General features: G+C 39.3%; 1 protein-coding gene across 2 annotated transcripts in view; it reads left to right on the forward strand.

The window, feature by feature from the left end:
- The window catches only part of LOC137187333 (phospholipase A2 inhibitor and Ly6/PLAUR domain-containing protein-like), a 97,279-nt gene that overhangs the window by 8,658 nt on the left and 74,047 nt on the right, over positions 1 to 14,574 (forward strand). The window lies entirely within an intron of this gene.

Here is a 14,574-nt window from a genome sequence, read left to right on the forward strand (position 1 = left end):
ATGTCGCACTCGACCTGCGTTGAGTTCCCCTTATCCTGTGCACCATCACAATGTACCCTGCTGCTGTGTGTGTCCTGGTGGGTTCCATTCATATACCTATTTACAGAGCTGGGGCTGTGTATGAACACCGTACACACACAGAACAGACAGCTAGAGGACTGTGAGGAGATCATCACTGAATTTGACAAAAAGTGTATTAGGTTAGAATCACTGATTATACCTTAACCAAGAGAACAAGCAGGTGTAAATGTGTCATTCATGAATCAATGTGAAAAGCCACTGTTGTACATCATTTTATATATAGGGCTTTAGATTTAGTTGGGTTTGGGGGAAAAAATATTTTTCCAACATCAATAGTAACTTAATGATTTATCCCAGTACTTCCAAAAGATCCTCTGTTAACAGATCAGTGCTTCAAGGCTGTCCAGTTTCTCCCTGTTTATAATTGTTGCAGAGTTACTTTCATCAAAGGTTTTGAACAGTCACCAGTATAAATGGTCTGACTATATTTCAGAGGGAAATTAGAATGACTAAACTATAGCAGATGATACAGCTTTGAACCACAGAAGAACAACGTTCTTATCTTTGAAGTTGTTTTTGCCTCATTTGGTTTTTTTCGTCCTAATTTTTGGACGTTTTTTAATTTTTCAATTCCAACTCAGTTTTTATTTATGTTCCTTTAAAGTTATTATCATCATTCCTTATTTATTTAGGTTATTTCACATTCTTGTACATATATACATCATTATGATGAGCACATGTCTGCAATATTTGTTGGTGCCGTGACGGATTAATGGATTAAAAGATCTTTGATAATGAGGATAAGAAGCCAAATGGAGCAGAACATGTATTGTGAACAGATATCTGTATTAATCAATCCCATTTTAAACATTTTCCCTTGAGTGATGTGTATTCTGTGGATGGTTTTATGTTGTATTAGTTGTAAATTTGTATTGGTAGTGATGGAGAAGATGTTTTTATTGATCTGTATCCAGAAATTGGGGTTTTTCCCATTTTGAGGTTGGGAGTGTTATGGAGGTGTCTGACAATGAAAGAAGTTCATACATTTTTGAAATTATTCTTTTGGGGTTTGTAATTTTAAAGATTTCTTTGCTTAATTTAGAAGGCTGTAATGTGTTATTGGATATGTTGATTTTAGATTTAATTATGGATTTTAGTTGTTGGTATTGGAGGAATTGGTCTCTCCCAACCCCAAACCTCTGGATAAGTGTATTGAATGATATGAACTGGTTGTTTTCAAATAAGTGGTGGAGGTGAGTGATTCCTTTTTGGTGCCATGATGGAAAGTGAACAGAAGTGTTGTACAGCTGGAAATCCGGATTGTGCCAAATCGGGGTGAACCTACATGGTGCTAGTGATGATTTGGTGATTTTGTGGGCTTTCCACCAGGCTGTCAGAGTTGAGGAGATTGTGATGTTCTTGTAGTAGTCTTGTTTCTTGATTGATTGTGGTAGGAATGGGAGGTCTGTGAGTGAAGTGGTTTTGCATTGATTTTGTTCTATCTGTAACCATAGTGTACTGTAATTATCTTTATGGATCGATTTGAGTAAATATTGTAGCTGATTTGACAAGAAGTAATGAAGGAAGTTTGGTGCTTCTAGGCCACCCTGTGATTTTGTGCTCTGTAATGTTGAAAGTGAGATTCTTGTTTTTTTATTTTTCCAGTAGAATTGAGTTGGTAAAGACTTTCCATTCTGGTTGCCAATGTTTTTAAAAACAATTTTGAGGTCTGTATAATGATGACTGGAGGGGTGAGTTGGGTCCTTATTGGGTTTCAAGAGTGATGTCATCACGGCGGTGTTCATATGGGTGGGTATAATGGATTTTTCTGTAGTTACTCTGAAGAATAGTGGTGATAATATGTTCCAGAAATGTTTATAGAATTCTGCAGAAAAACCGTCTGGTCCGGGTGATTTATTGTTTGAGCAGAGCTTTATGTAATTCTTCCAGGCTTAGTGGTGAATCTAAAGGGCGGGCTGAATCTGATGGTATTGTTGGTAGGTCCAGTTTACTTAAAAAAGTGTCTATTTCTGTTTGACTGGGTTTGTAATTTGAGGAATAAAGGTTGCTATAAAATTTATGAAATATATTATTGATTTCTTGTGGATTATGTGTGACTGTACCTGTGGAATTGATTTATTACTGTACTGAAAGTTTTCATATTTGAGCTGTTGGATAATGAATTGTGTTTTCTTGTATATGATGCTTTCCAATTGGGTTTTAAGTTGAGCTAATTCATTTTGTTTTTGTTCACAGGGATTGCTGATTAGTTGGTGTGTTAGGTGTTTGATTTTTGTTTCTAAGCTAGTTTCTTGTTCCTGTTGCTGTCGTTTCTTATGTGATGAATATGAAATTATTATTCCTCTGATGACTGAGAAGAGTGATGCTGAGATCTCTGGAGAGTCATTCATCTCCAGAAAGGATGCCCACTCTCTCTGGATTAATTTGATGAAATCTGGATCCTCCAAGAGTGATGTATTGAAGCGCCATCTTGTGGGAGACTTGATATGTGTTTGAGTTTTTATTAATAAGGAAACTGGAGCGTGATCACTGATTATGATTGGATGGATTGTGTTTCCTAGGATGTGCTAGGAGAGTGAATTACTTACAAGAAAGAAGTCAATTCTGGAGAAAGATTGATGGAGAGAGGAAAAATATGAATATTGTCTGGATGATGGATTTTTCATTCTCCAACTATCGCCAAGTCCAAGTTCCTTCATGTATTGTTTAATTACTTCAGTTGAGTGCCAGCTTCTTGTGTTACCGGGTGTGCTAGAGCCGTCGGTTGTAGGATTGATAACAGTGTTGAAATCTCCGGCTATTATGATGTTTGCTGAATTGTATAATAAGGAGAACAAATTATGGAAAAAGGATAGGTCATCATTGTTAGGGCCGTAAATGTTTGCAAATGTGAATGTTGTCTGATTAATAGATGCATCAACAATGATAAATCTTCCTTGTGGGTCAATAATGGATGAGTTATGGATGAATGGGATGTTTTTATTGACTAAGATCGAAACTCCTCTTTGTTTTGTGTTGAGTGTGGATGAGAATATTTTATCAAATTGTTTGAGTCTAATATATTCTAATTCAGAGTTTCTAAGGTGGGTTTCTTGCATAAAACATATATCAGCCTTTAATTTTATGAGATGATTGATGATTTTGATTCTTTTAGTCTGTGTACGAAAGCCACGTACATTCCACGTTACCAGGTTGAGTGTCTGCATGGTTATGTGTTTGGCTTATCTTGTTTTGAATGAAACATAAAGAAGAAGCCGTTGGAGAAGGGAGGAGGAGCAGGGTGGGGGGAGTTGAGTTTCGAGCTGGTTGCTATAACTGCCTTAGACTGTCTGTACATGTGACTAGACACAGAACTAGACATAATGGTGAATGGTGACAACAACATAACATGTAAACATTAACACACACACACACACACACACACACACACAAATGAAAATTACGACAGAGAGGTAGATTTTTTACTCCTCTGTAGGGTAACGCTGGCGGTTTCCTCATTACAGAGGAGCGATGTCGGGAGTGAGGCTTTCGGTCAGATAATCAGGGTTGTTACAGTTAGATGTATGAGTCTATTACGGTTTGTTCAGAAGAGCCATGGCATGATTTTGGAGTTGCGAAATAATTGTCTGTCGATAAACAGTTTGTCCACTATGATTGATGCACGTCTGTTGTTTTGTCTGTTTTCTTTGAGAATGGGGTACAGTACTTTCCGACGTTCGTTTATTTCATGTGGATATTGCTCATTGAGTCTAAATGATGTTCCTTTGAGTTCCCTTCCTCTGCCTCTGACCAGTTCTTTTTGTTTGAAGTGTTGGGCCGGGGTCCTTTGGTTGATGGTTTTCCGAGGCGGTGTACTCTGTGGAAAGTGATGTTTTGTACAGTGTCGGGGGGGATTTTCAGTTGAGTTTTCATGAAGTTTTTTATGAGGTTTTCTGGGTTGTTGGGTGTTTGTTCGGAGATGCCAGAGAGGATGAGATTGTCGCGCATAGAACGGGTTTGTAAATCCAACATAGTTTCTTTCAGAGTCTTGTTTTCCTTGGAGATGGCATGTATTTGTTCGTCGAGGGTTTTAACGGTAGTTTGTAAGTCCTGGTTGGTTTTTTGTAGTGTGACGATGTTGTGGTGGGCAAACTCCAGGCTATTGCATATGTCTTTAATCTCTTTGTGTAGTGATACTAATAAGTCCAGTTTTTTTGTTTATGCTTGCTAGCACACTAACCTCAATTTCGGTGGTTTGTAGATCGTCTGTGTCCATTTAAGAGTCTGTCTTTACTTTACTTGTAATGGAGTATTTTTACATTGCTGTGTTGGTACTTTTACTGCAGTAAAGGATCTGAGTACTTCTTCCATCACTGCTCAGAGAGTAGTAAAAATACAAAGCATGCACAAAGTAAAATCTGATATTCAAGTAATTTTTTTTGTTAATCAGCAGGTGACAGCAGAGTTCAACATACTAGACACACACACACACACACACACACACACACACACACACAAAGACAGACACACACATGCACATGCACACACACAGGCAGGTACTGAATATAAATTTCACTAACCAAGACCACTCCTTCTAGAATATGGATTTAATGGTTTATTGGGAGTGTGATGGAAGAGCAGGGTGAAAAGGAGGAAGGATAGTTAGAGGGATGGTTGGAGAGGGAAGGGAGAGGGTCGGGGGTGTGAGGATGTGGGGGTGAGGGTCGAGGTCGTGGGATGCGGGATGAGGGGGTAGGGGTCAAGGGGATGAGGGTCGAGGGATGGGGAGAAAGAAGAGCAGGCGGGAAAGAGGGGAAGGAGGGAGTGGATAGGAGAGTGATAGATGAAAGGAGGAGAGGCGTCGACGTCGGGGAGGTAAGTGGGAACAGGGGGTTGAGACTCAGGGTGGGGGTGCTGTCTTGATGATCTGGCATCTGTACGAGGCCCCCACTTCAACCAGAGAGGCGAGAATGGGATTTCTTAATGTTATCCAGGTCGTGATGGATGTAGGTATGATAGGCGGGGGATGACCAACGGCCGAGGATTTTGATGACGTTGTCGGGAATGCCTTGTCTAGAGGCAGTGGAGGCGGCTCCAATGCGGAATGAGTGTCCTGAGAACTGGTCTAGGGGTATTCCGGATCTGGCAAGTACTGAGCGCATGTGTGATGGAACCAGAAACGTGTTGCTACCCTTCCCGTTTCCTTGATGAACAGAGGGTCTTGAGGGGAAGCTCGGTTGGCTAGTCTTGTGTTGATGTACTCGTGGATGGGTTCGTAAGGACTTATGTATGAATCTAGGCGGAAAAGGTAGATGGGTTGAGGTTGACCCGACTGGTTGGTCTTGCTGCGTTTGAGGTGGTAGATGAGTGTGTCTGAAGAGTGGAAGGAGATGTCGGACAATGTGGCATGTAGTGATGGATCAAAGGAGTAGGAAGGAGCTGTGATTTCTGAGCAGCGTAGGAAGCCAAAAAAGGCTAGTAAAAACATGGACTCCAGGGTTTTGTCTATGTGGGGAGACAAGTAGCCTGTGCGGAGTGTGTGAATGCATCGGGCCAGAAGGTCCGACGTGAGGGGTGAACGTTTTGGTGCGGGGTGCGGTTCCACCTTGCGGAGACCTTTAATTAGCATATTAATATGAGAGTGGGACAAGGCTGGGCATGGTGCTCCGGAAATCAATTTAACAAAGAAATTGATTCCACTGAGGTAGGTCTGTATGGTGGAAGACTTGATCTTGAGTTGAGTGTGGGAGAATGTAATGGAGCAGGAGAGGGTAAGAATGTCCAGTGAAGGGAATGGGAGTCCGTGGGAGACGTGAAAGGTTTTAAAGGAATTCCAGCCGGCCAGGTATGAAGATAGTGTTCGAGGGGCGACGCTGTTGATGATGTTGTCCCGTGAAGTGGTGACCAGTTGTTCCAGTTACGGGTTCAGTTGTAGATTGTGGCTGAAAACGGTGGGACTGGAGTTGGAAGAGGGTTAGAGGCTGGAGCTAGTTGTCTGAATTTCTGAAACAGGAAACAAGAGAGTGAATCAGCGATTGCGTTTTTGTGGCCTGGAATGTGGAGTGCTCGGATGATGAACTGGTGCTGGGCTGAAACCAATGTGAGCTTGCGCACGAACTGCATGATGTCCAGATTGTGTGACCGGCCTTTGTTGAGGATATCAACGACGGTGCTGTTGTCAGAGTGGATGGCGATGGTCTTTTTGGACCATTCATGCCCCCAAAGAATGGCAGCAATGACAATCGGGTACATTTCCGAAATGGTGGAGGAAGGGGTCAGGGAAGAGAAGTCGGGTGGCCTGGGATGTATATGCGTGGGATGTAAGTGCGGCTGAAGAGAAAGTAGGAGGAGGAAATGGCTGTGGAGCAGAGAGAACGCGCGATCGTGGGAAGATGGACGGGAGAGAGTGCTGTCCTGCAGGGAGTTTGTGTATAATTGAAACAGTCTTGCCTTGTTGTTGGTGTGGTGGAAGGGAATGTTATTTTGGCTAAGGAAATGCTTTAAGCGAGCGACGGTCCACTCCGACATGTTTGGGGCCGAGGAGCGGTCGGTACGCCGGTGGCGAGGAGAGCGCTGCGCGCGGTGGCTGCTCCTCTTGGGCGGGCTCCGGGATCTCGAGCGAGGCTGGAGTGAGCGTCGGGAATGAGTAGCTTCCTTCGGACACCGAGTACGGTACCTTCCCCTGGAGCCGCTGGGGAGCGAGGGCTCAACGATACTGTCGTCGATGGAGGATGAGGGCCGAGAGGCCGGGATGAGGGAAACCGAGGAGCGCAGGCGAGGCTGCCGGAAAGATCGGACGCCGGGGGACTCCGGGACGTCGAACAAGTCCTCGTCTGAAGCGTTGAGGAGCAGTTCGAGGTCCATGATGTGAGTAAGAAAGTTTTTTTAGTTTAGATGCTGGTGTGTCACAGGGTGCTTGCAAGCTGAGACAAAGGGGAGAGGAGCGGATATGGTGTGTCTAAATACCCTGTGGTGCGGAAATGGGTTGCGTACAAGGCGTGGTCTTTGGTTCCCGAACTTTGTTTATAAGTCTATAAACTTCATATAGGGTTCTGACAGTTTTGTTTTTTTTAAGGGCTTTCAAAATAAAACCATCAGCGAATCAAAAGCTTTATAAAAATCAAGAAACAGAATGAAACTGTTATTAACAGGTTCATTTTAATCTAATAAATCCAATACTAATTTAATATTGTTTGCAATATATGTTGTTTGCAATATGTGACGATATATTGTTTGCAATATGTCATCACAATCTGTTTTCATATTGTTTGCAATATGAACCCAGATTGTGATTCATCTATAACAGAATCCAAAACTTCTTTAAGTCTATTGGCAAATACAAGTGCCAAGATTTTATAGTCATTATGTAAGAGAGTGATAGGATGCCAGTTCTCTAGACAGTCCCTATCTTTGTTTGGTTTTGGAATCAAAGTGATGACTGTGAAAGACTGTGACAGCCCCAGAGCCTGTTGCCTCTGTTGCCTTTGGTCCTGTGGTTTGTGTCTATGTGTTTGCAGGTCCTTGGGTTCAACACCCCATTGCGATTATTGTTATTTACTTTAATACATTTCAGTTTATTATTGCTGAGTTTGGGCGTGCGTCTCCCTCCTTTGTTGTGGCCTGCGAGCCGGTCATAACAATTGGGGGCTCGTTGTTGTGAGTAGAAAGCCGGGAGTTTTTGTGGATTTTTTTCCTTCTTTTTTCTAAGTGAATTAGTCTCTGATACTTTTTTTTAGGTTTAGTTGAGCGCTTCGTTTGCATGGAGCACGTGCCAGTCTGGTTAGTTTGGCTGCGCGTGGGGAAACGCCTTTAATAGGATTGAGGTTGAGACGTGGGCTCTCATGCGAAGGTGACGTCATGTGTGGGGGTTTCCCTCTGGTGGCTGTTACGTAGGTAGCCTTATATGGTAAGTTTGTTGCGCTCTGGGGGACGCACCGGAGGCGTTGAGTTTGGAAACGCATTTTTTCTGGTTTGTGATTGAAGGGAAGTGTTTTTCGTCTTGTAACAGTCATCTTTAAACTGTGGATATTCGCTGAGGCATAGGAAGGTAAGTTTTAATTCACCTGTGCATGCATTATCTGTAGGAGTGGTTCCCCTTTGGGTTTCGTCGAGGGGGGCTGGTAGTGTTGGGGTACGGCGGTTAGAGCTTCCTCACTGGTTTACAGTGAAATAAATACCCCCCCCATCAGTAGCTGCCTGAGGATCAGGGTTGAGCTTATGTAGTTGTATTTGTGAGCCTAGAATGGGTTAGAATAACAACAATCATAACAATAACAGCAGAGATGACAAAGCACAAAAAACTCCGGGGAAGAAGCCAAGTTAGTAACATGCAGTGGATGATTTATTCTCACAAGGACAATCTCCTGAAGAAAAGCATGATAGACAGAGCAACCAGTCTCCATAAAGACGTGATCTCTCTTTACCCTCATTCTTCGATTTAAAATAAATAAAATTGCAAACATACACACACATGTGAATCACAGCCAGGCTGAAACTGAGCAGATTTACCAGGAACTGCTAGAAAGTGATCTGGAACCTACAGACGGACAGATACATTACAACTTCTATGCCAAATATTTACACTTCATTAGAAAAGGAGAACGACATGTCAATAAAATATCACATGATGGCAGCAGAGACACACAACAATCTCCCCATCATGAGAACAGCATCAGAACTCTGGAGAGGATTAGAGAAAGAAACAGACACCAGATGTGTGGAGACGTAGAGGAGTTTCTGGCTAACCTGCAAGACTAAGAGCCGATTATAAACATTTACTGCACTCCAACTGAGAATTTGTTGTAACATTGTATTGATATTCATGTCCTGAAAAAAATCTGTACATATTCTTTAATCTGCATCCACACAGATGTGGAATGCTTGTGGGAAATTTGTGTGTTTTTACTTTTCTTTACACTGACCAATTTTCAAAGAACAATGATGTTTTAGATAAAATTTTTAAAATTAAAGTGACATTTAATTCCAAGAATAGAAACTATCCAACAATGAAAAGATTTGAATGTCTTGTTCATCAGCTTTGGCCCGTATTTTGAAGAACTTCAAAACAGAACTTTTTTTTATACCTTTTTTATTTCATTTTTACTTACAGTCATTACTGTCTAAAGTGTGGACTCACAGTACCTGTGAACATGTAAGTTTATTAAAGTATGTTGTCAGTATCATGTAGAGAAGTGAAACTGTGTCCTTGGGCTGTGAAACAACAGTGAAGAGGTTGCGACGTCATTGGTGGCCCCCGAACAAACGCTATCTCCTCCGAGGGCGTTAATGGTATCGGCTTCAAACTTTAATACATGACTTATGGCACTGTACTAAAAAAGTTGTTAAAAACTTTGTACTCTACTATATCTCAAAAGGAATGAAAGATAGAAAACACATGTAAATTCAAGATTTGTAGGTCAAAGTCTTGTGACTCATTTAAAGTTCAAATGAAGTTTGTATCTAGCAGTAAATCTGGAAGCAGTAAATGATCAAAAAGGTGTGGGTTCGTTCACACTCTCCATTCAAATATGAGTATTTTTCTGTGTCCAGCTGCAGTTACTTATTGTCTCTACACACCTGACAGTACACATTTCAATCAAACTTTCAAAAGAAAAGCACACCACACTTGTAAGAAATATCCCTCATTTTTAAAAAGCAAAATGATCTGATCCTGACGGGCCAGAGTGTGAGGTCCCGACCAACGCTGCTTGCAGCTTTAATTTAAATTTGTTATGGAACTGGATTTTTAAAAAAAATATTTTGTCATAATATTTTTTCCCCAAAATTATACAACTTACTGTGCTAATTTACAGTAGCTTAAAAGTTGTGAAGTAATTTAGACATATTTTACCATTGAATAGCTCTGGAATACAAATTCTAACCAGCTGTTTTATTGTGTTTTTTGTACAGTGTCATTTATTTGACCATTTTTAATTTTCCAATTTTTCAAAATATTGTTTTGTTTTTTTAAAGAAATTATAGTGATATAATTAACATTATATTTTTTGTAGCCTTCTTTTGTATTGTGGGCATCAATAACTTTAATTTTCAGTCTTACACAGCTGCTTAGAGGAACCCATGGTTGCTGAGTGTTCACACAAGGTTTGAAGAGTCAGATTATTTGTTAAGCTTTGAAACACCAGCTGACATTTCCTAATGATAATTGTTGACATGGCTCAGGTCTAATGGGCTGATTAAGATCTGAGACCTTGTAAAAATAATCTGAGAATTCAGAGCTCCTATGGTGCCCAAACTTTTGCAAATGCCACAAATATGTTTTTATTTTATTTTATTTCAATTTATGTCACAAAAAGTAACTATGCATTAATGTTTGCAGAAAATATTGTTTTTTTTTCATATCCTAGAGAGGCTGTGTTTACATACAACTGTATGTATTCATCCAGACATTACTGCAGGTGGAAAAGACAAGGAGTTGATGGCTTGTTGAACTGTGTATTGCAGCTGTTTACAGCAAGAAAGTTCATTAATTTTGCTGATTTGAAAATGAAAGAATCCCCTTGGTACTCAAGTGTCCAGTCACATCCTCTTAAATACGGGTTCACTATAATAATACTATAAAATATTTCCTGTAATCTGCAGATTTACTCATCATGACGAAGTTGATCTTGTCTCTCACTCTCATCTGGACACTCTCCAGCACAGGTAACCTCACTCACTCTTAAAGGAGCATTTCTGCAGGCACCTGTCATGTCAGGTAGTTCATAAATCTCCTAATTTGTTTTACCTCTGCTGTTTGTCTGCCAGCTGCTGACTTTTGTTCAAGTTCAGGTTCATCATCATCATTTATTTTTTGTTTGTTATACCATTTCATGTCAACTAAAGCTTGATTAATATTTTTATAGTAACACAGTTAAAGTTATGTTGAGGGACTCAGATGGAAAGACAATGGTTGTGGTTAAGTAATAAAAACCTCAACACAGACTGGAAGAACAGGATATCAGGAAATGATCTAATATGATAACTTATACATTTTGGTAGACAGTGCATGGTATTTTGGTCCAGATCTTTTTGGAGTGAGAAATGATGGGATACACTGAGATGATCTGTCAGTAGGGGGGAATATAATGGTTTATTTAGAAACCCACTCTAACTGGTAATCTTTATTCCAGTGTTTGACTTGGTTAGGTTTAGGGAAAGATCATGTGTTGTTAAAATACCCAGTATAGTCACCAGGAAAACGGGTGCAAAATGTCCAGTAAAAGTGTCCCAACTTGACGCCACAGTAAAAATGTTCTGTGTAACAGTGGTCTGGAAGTGGTCTCAAACAATGCTCTCTGCTGCTTTTGTGACTTTCTACTATCTAATTAACTATCTAACCACCACCCAACGTTCCTCCTCAACATATCATTATAAATTCTGCATGAAGGAAGTTTATTTATTTTCACTTTCAGGTTTGCAGGGTCTGTTTCAGGTCACAAAACTTCCTCTTGTGTTTTTGAGCCAAAGAGGAAGAGCAGAGGTAAGTCTTTGCACAAGGTGAAGCCACGCCCATGTAGGTGTGTGTGTGTGGGTGTGTGTGTGGGTGTGTACACACTGTATACACACCATAAATAAGGAGCAGCAGAGGGAACTGAAGCAGAACTCTTCCTTCCGTCCTGATCAGAGACAAACTGAGCAGTAAGTTGCTGAACACATTGAACTTTTAGTCCACTCTGTATTTGTTATTTCACTGTTTGTGATGTTGAAGATATTAATTGCATAAACATAATTGCATGATTTAATTTTAGAATAATTGTAGTTTTTGTTCTGTGTGATTGCTGCAAGTGTTTGTTTTTGAATACCTCCTTCCATTGGTTACCATAGCTTTGTAGGCATGTAATAATAATAATAATAATAATAATAATAATAATAATAATACTTTTCATTTGTATTTTATTGCTTTTCAAGATAGTCAAAGATGCTTGATATATATGATTGCATAACTGAAATAACTTGAATGCATCATCCAATTCCAACCTAATTTGGGAAAGCTGCACAGACAGGGACACTGAACAAGGATTAATAATCTGATGCAATTTCACCCATAGGTGTTGCTACAATAAAAATAACATTGCTGCAGCAGCTTGCAGCAATCATACATTTTTCTTCGATCAAATGCACATTCTGGTCTTTCCTGTAGTCTGTCTCAGACTCGTTTAATAAACATAGTTTAGTCACATTCAGCTTTGTTTTGTTGAAATCAGCTTTTTCCATCCTGTCCCACAAAGTTGATACAATCCAACTACATTGAGAAGTCAGATTTAACACTTAGACCCACTTCTCTGTGATTTAAATGTCCTTTCTATTTCCGATATAAATAAGTATTTCATATGTGTTTTTATCTACAAGTATGTTTTGTGTTTATGAGCTGGATTTGGTACCAATAACATTTCATAGATTTTTTTCATAGATTATGTAATCAGCACATATAACACCAAACATATAAACAATTTTCATCTTAATAGATTAAGAGCAACTCTGTCAATTCTCTGAGACAGGAAAGCTTAGCTGTGATGTAAGTAAGCAGTTTCTTTAATCAATAGTCAGTCGTGTTAACAATTGATCATCGGTCGATAATTAATAATTTATTAAATACATTGGATCTTTTCCCATAATAACACCATGTTAGAATAGGAGTAGGCTACATTAGGAGTTAAAAGAAAAGATCAAGGAAACACCAAGATACTTAAATGATAAATTAACACAAATAATGACTTAAAGGCAAACTGTGTTTTTTAGGAAAATCCCACACAGTTTGCCTTTAATTTAAAATTCCAGAGCTATTCAACAACTTGCTCGACAAAATCCAAAGTATTAAACACAACAAACAGCTGCACAACTTCCAGCTTCACTAGAGGACATTAATTAGATCAGACTAGATGTGTTGGACAAATCTAACGATTAACATTTAATACATATTGCCACAGCAATCTAAAAAGAAAAATCTATCTCTGCTTAACAGTGGAATAGGCTGCATGTCTGTGTGTGTCTCTACATAGTTTACAAAGTTCAAAACTCGTTGATTTACAGAACCGATATAAATGCTGTAGCAATAAACATGACATTTATTTTCAGTTGGTTTACTGAGCTACCACAGCGCATGTCTTTTGTGTCATTTTATACAAGATTCAGTCTGACATTTGATTTTAAACTTTGGGATTAAAAATAAAGTTCTGGATATTTGAACAATATTTGGCTGCATACACAAAATGAAACAAAATAAAATAAAAACCATGTAAAACAAAAAGATATTCCCCATAAATTTGAAGCACGACACAGCAAAAAACCCCATTAAAACAGCTTTTTAGTAGCAGTAAAAACAAGAGAAGCAAAGAGAAAATATAAACGATATAAATTAAATATAAAATACAAAGATAAACGAGATGTAAGCTGGATACGAGCTGTTGTTACACTGAGCACCAGCAGCAGGTTGTTTTTGGGTCACCAGATGATTTTTTACTTTTGTACAATTTACCAAATAAACAATGAAATCATATTTAGTCTCTTTCAAATTTCACGCTCTCTTTCCTTTCAATAACTTGAAAGTTACAGCAATGCTTCTCTTCAACTGGAAAACAACATACTCCAAGTGAAATTTAGATTACTTCTGGTTTAAATTTACACCAAAATTAGTGGGCTCATATTCACCAAGCACACTCACCACACACAGGCCAGCAGTTATCTGTAAAATTATAGCTGGACCACCAATCACAGAGCTGAAAGCAACATTTTCTTTCCAGCAACTGTGGAGGCGCAAAATTCAGATAAGCTGATAAAAGGGGCTTCTTTGATTTAACCCTTCACATTTTAACACAAACTGAATAGGCAGGTTTATAGGGTTTATTTCTCCAGAAATGTTTTGTGAGTCTGGTCACCATACAGTGGTAGAACACCTATTTTGAAAAGAAAAAAACGTATTTAAAATAAATACAAAATGCAACCATTTAAAGGTGTTTGTCCCTCCCCTAAGCCAAAATAAAAATCATAAATCCTTCCCCAGTGCTTAAAAAAATATTTGATGTGCCTCCCTAATTTTGCACTACCCCCTCCCTCTCATAAATAATTGACAGTCCCTTACTGCCCCTCATCAATTAAAATGTAGGTTAATTGTCTCCTCTGAATATTAATGTTGATTATTATTCTGTGTTATATCATTAAATTAAGTCATTAGAGGCCAAATAACAGATTTGATTTATAGTCAGTTTCCTAGAGAGCAAAAAGCCATGTGAATAGAAATGATGTGAATGTTAAACAAATGCAACAGTTTGGAATTTGACATTCAAACTTTAATTAGGCCTCGTTATTGATCACGAACAGCAACCAATCGGAAAGCGGTAATTTGGTGTCAAACAAGAAGCATTCTTATCAGGAGGATATGTATCCATAGCTGAAGTATCCGGTTCAGTGGCAGCATCTTTTCTTGTTCTGCGCCATTTTGCGGATATGATTGTTGTTGTTTTATGATGCTATCCAGTTGATTAAATAATCAGACCTGCAGCAGTCTGGCAGAGACGGTCAAATAAAATAACCAGTTCAAAGGCTATCTATCAAGAA

The sequence above is a fragment of the Thunnus thynnus genome, chromosome 8 (genome assembly GCF_963924715.1).
Source record: "Thunnus thynnus chromosome 8, fThuThy2.1, whole genome shotgun sequence".
Lineage (NCBI taxonomy): Eukaryota > Metazoa > Chordata > Actinopteri > Scombriformes > Scombridae > Thunnus > Thunnus thynnus.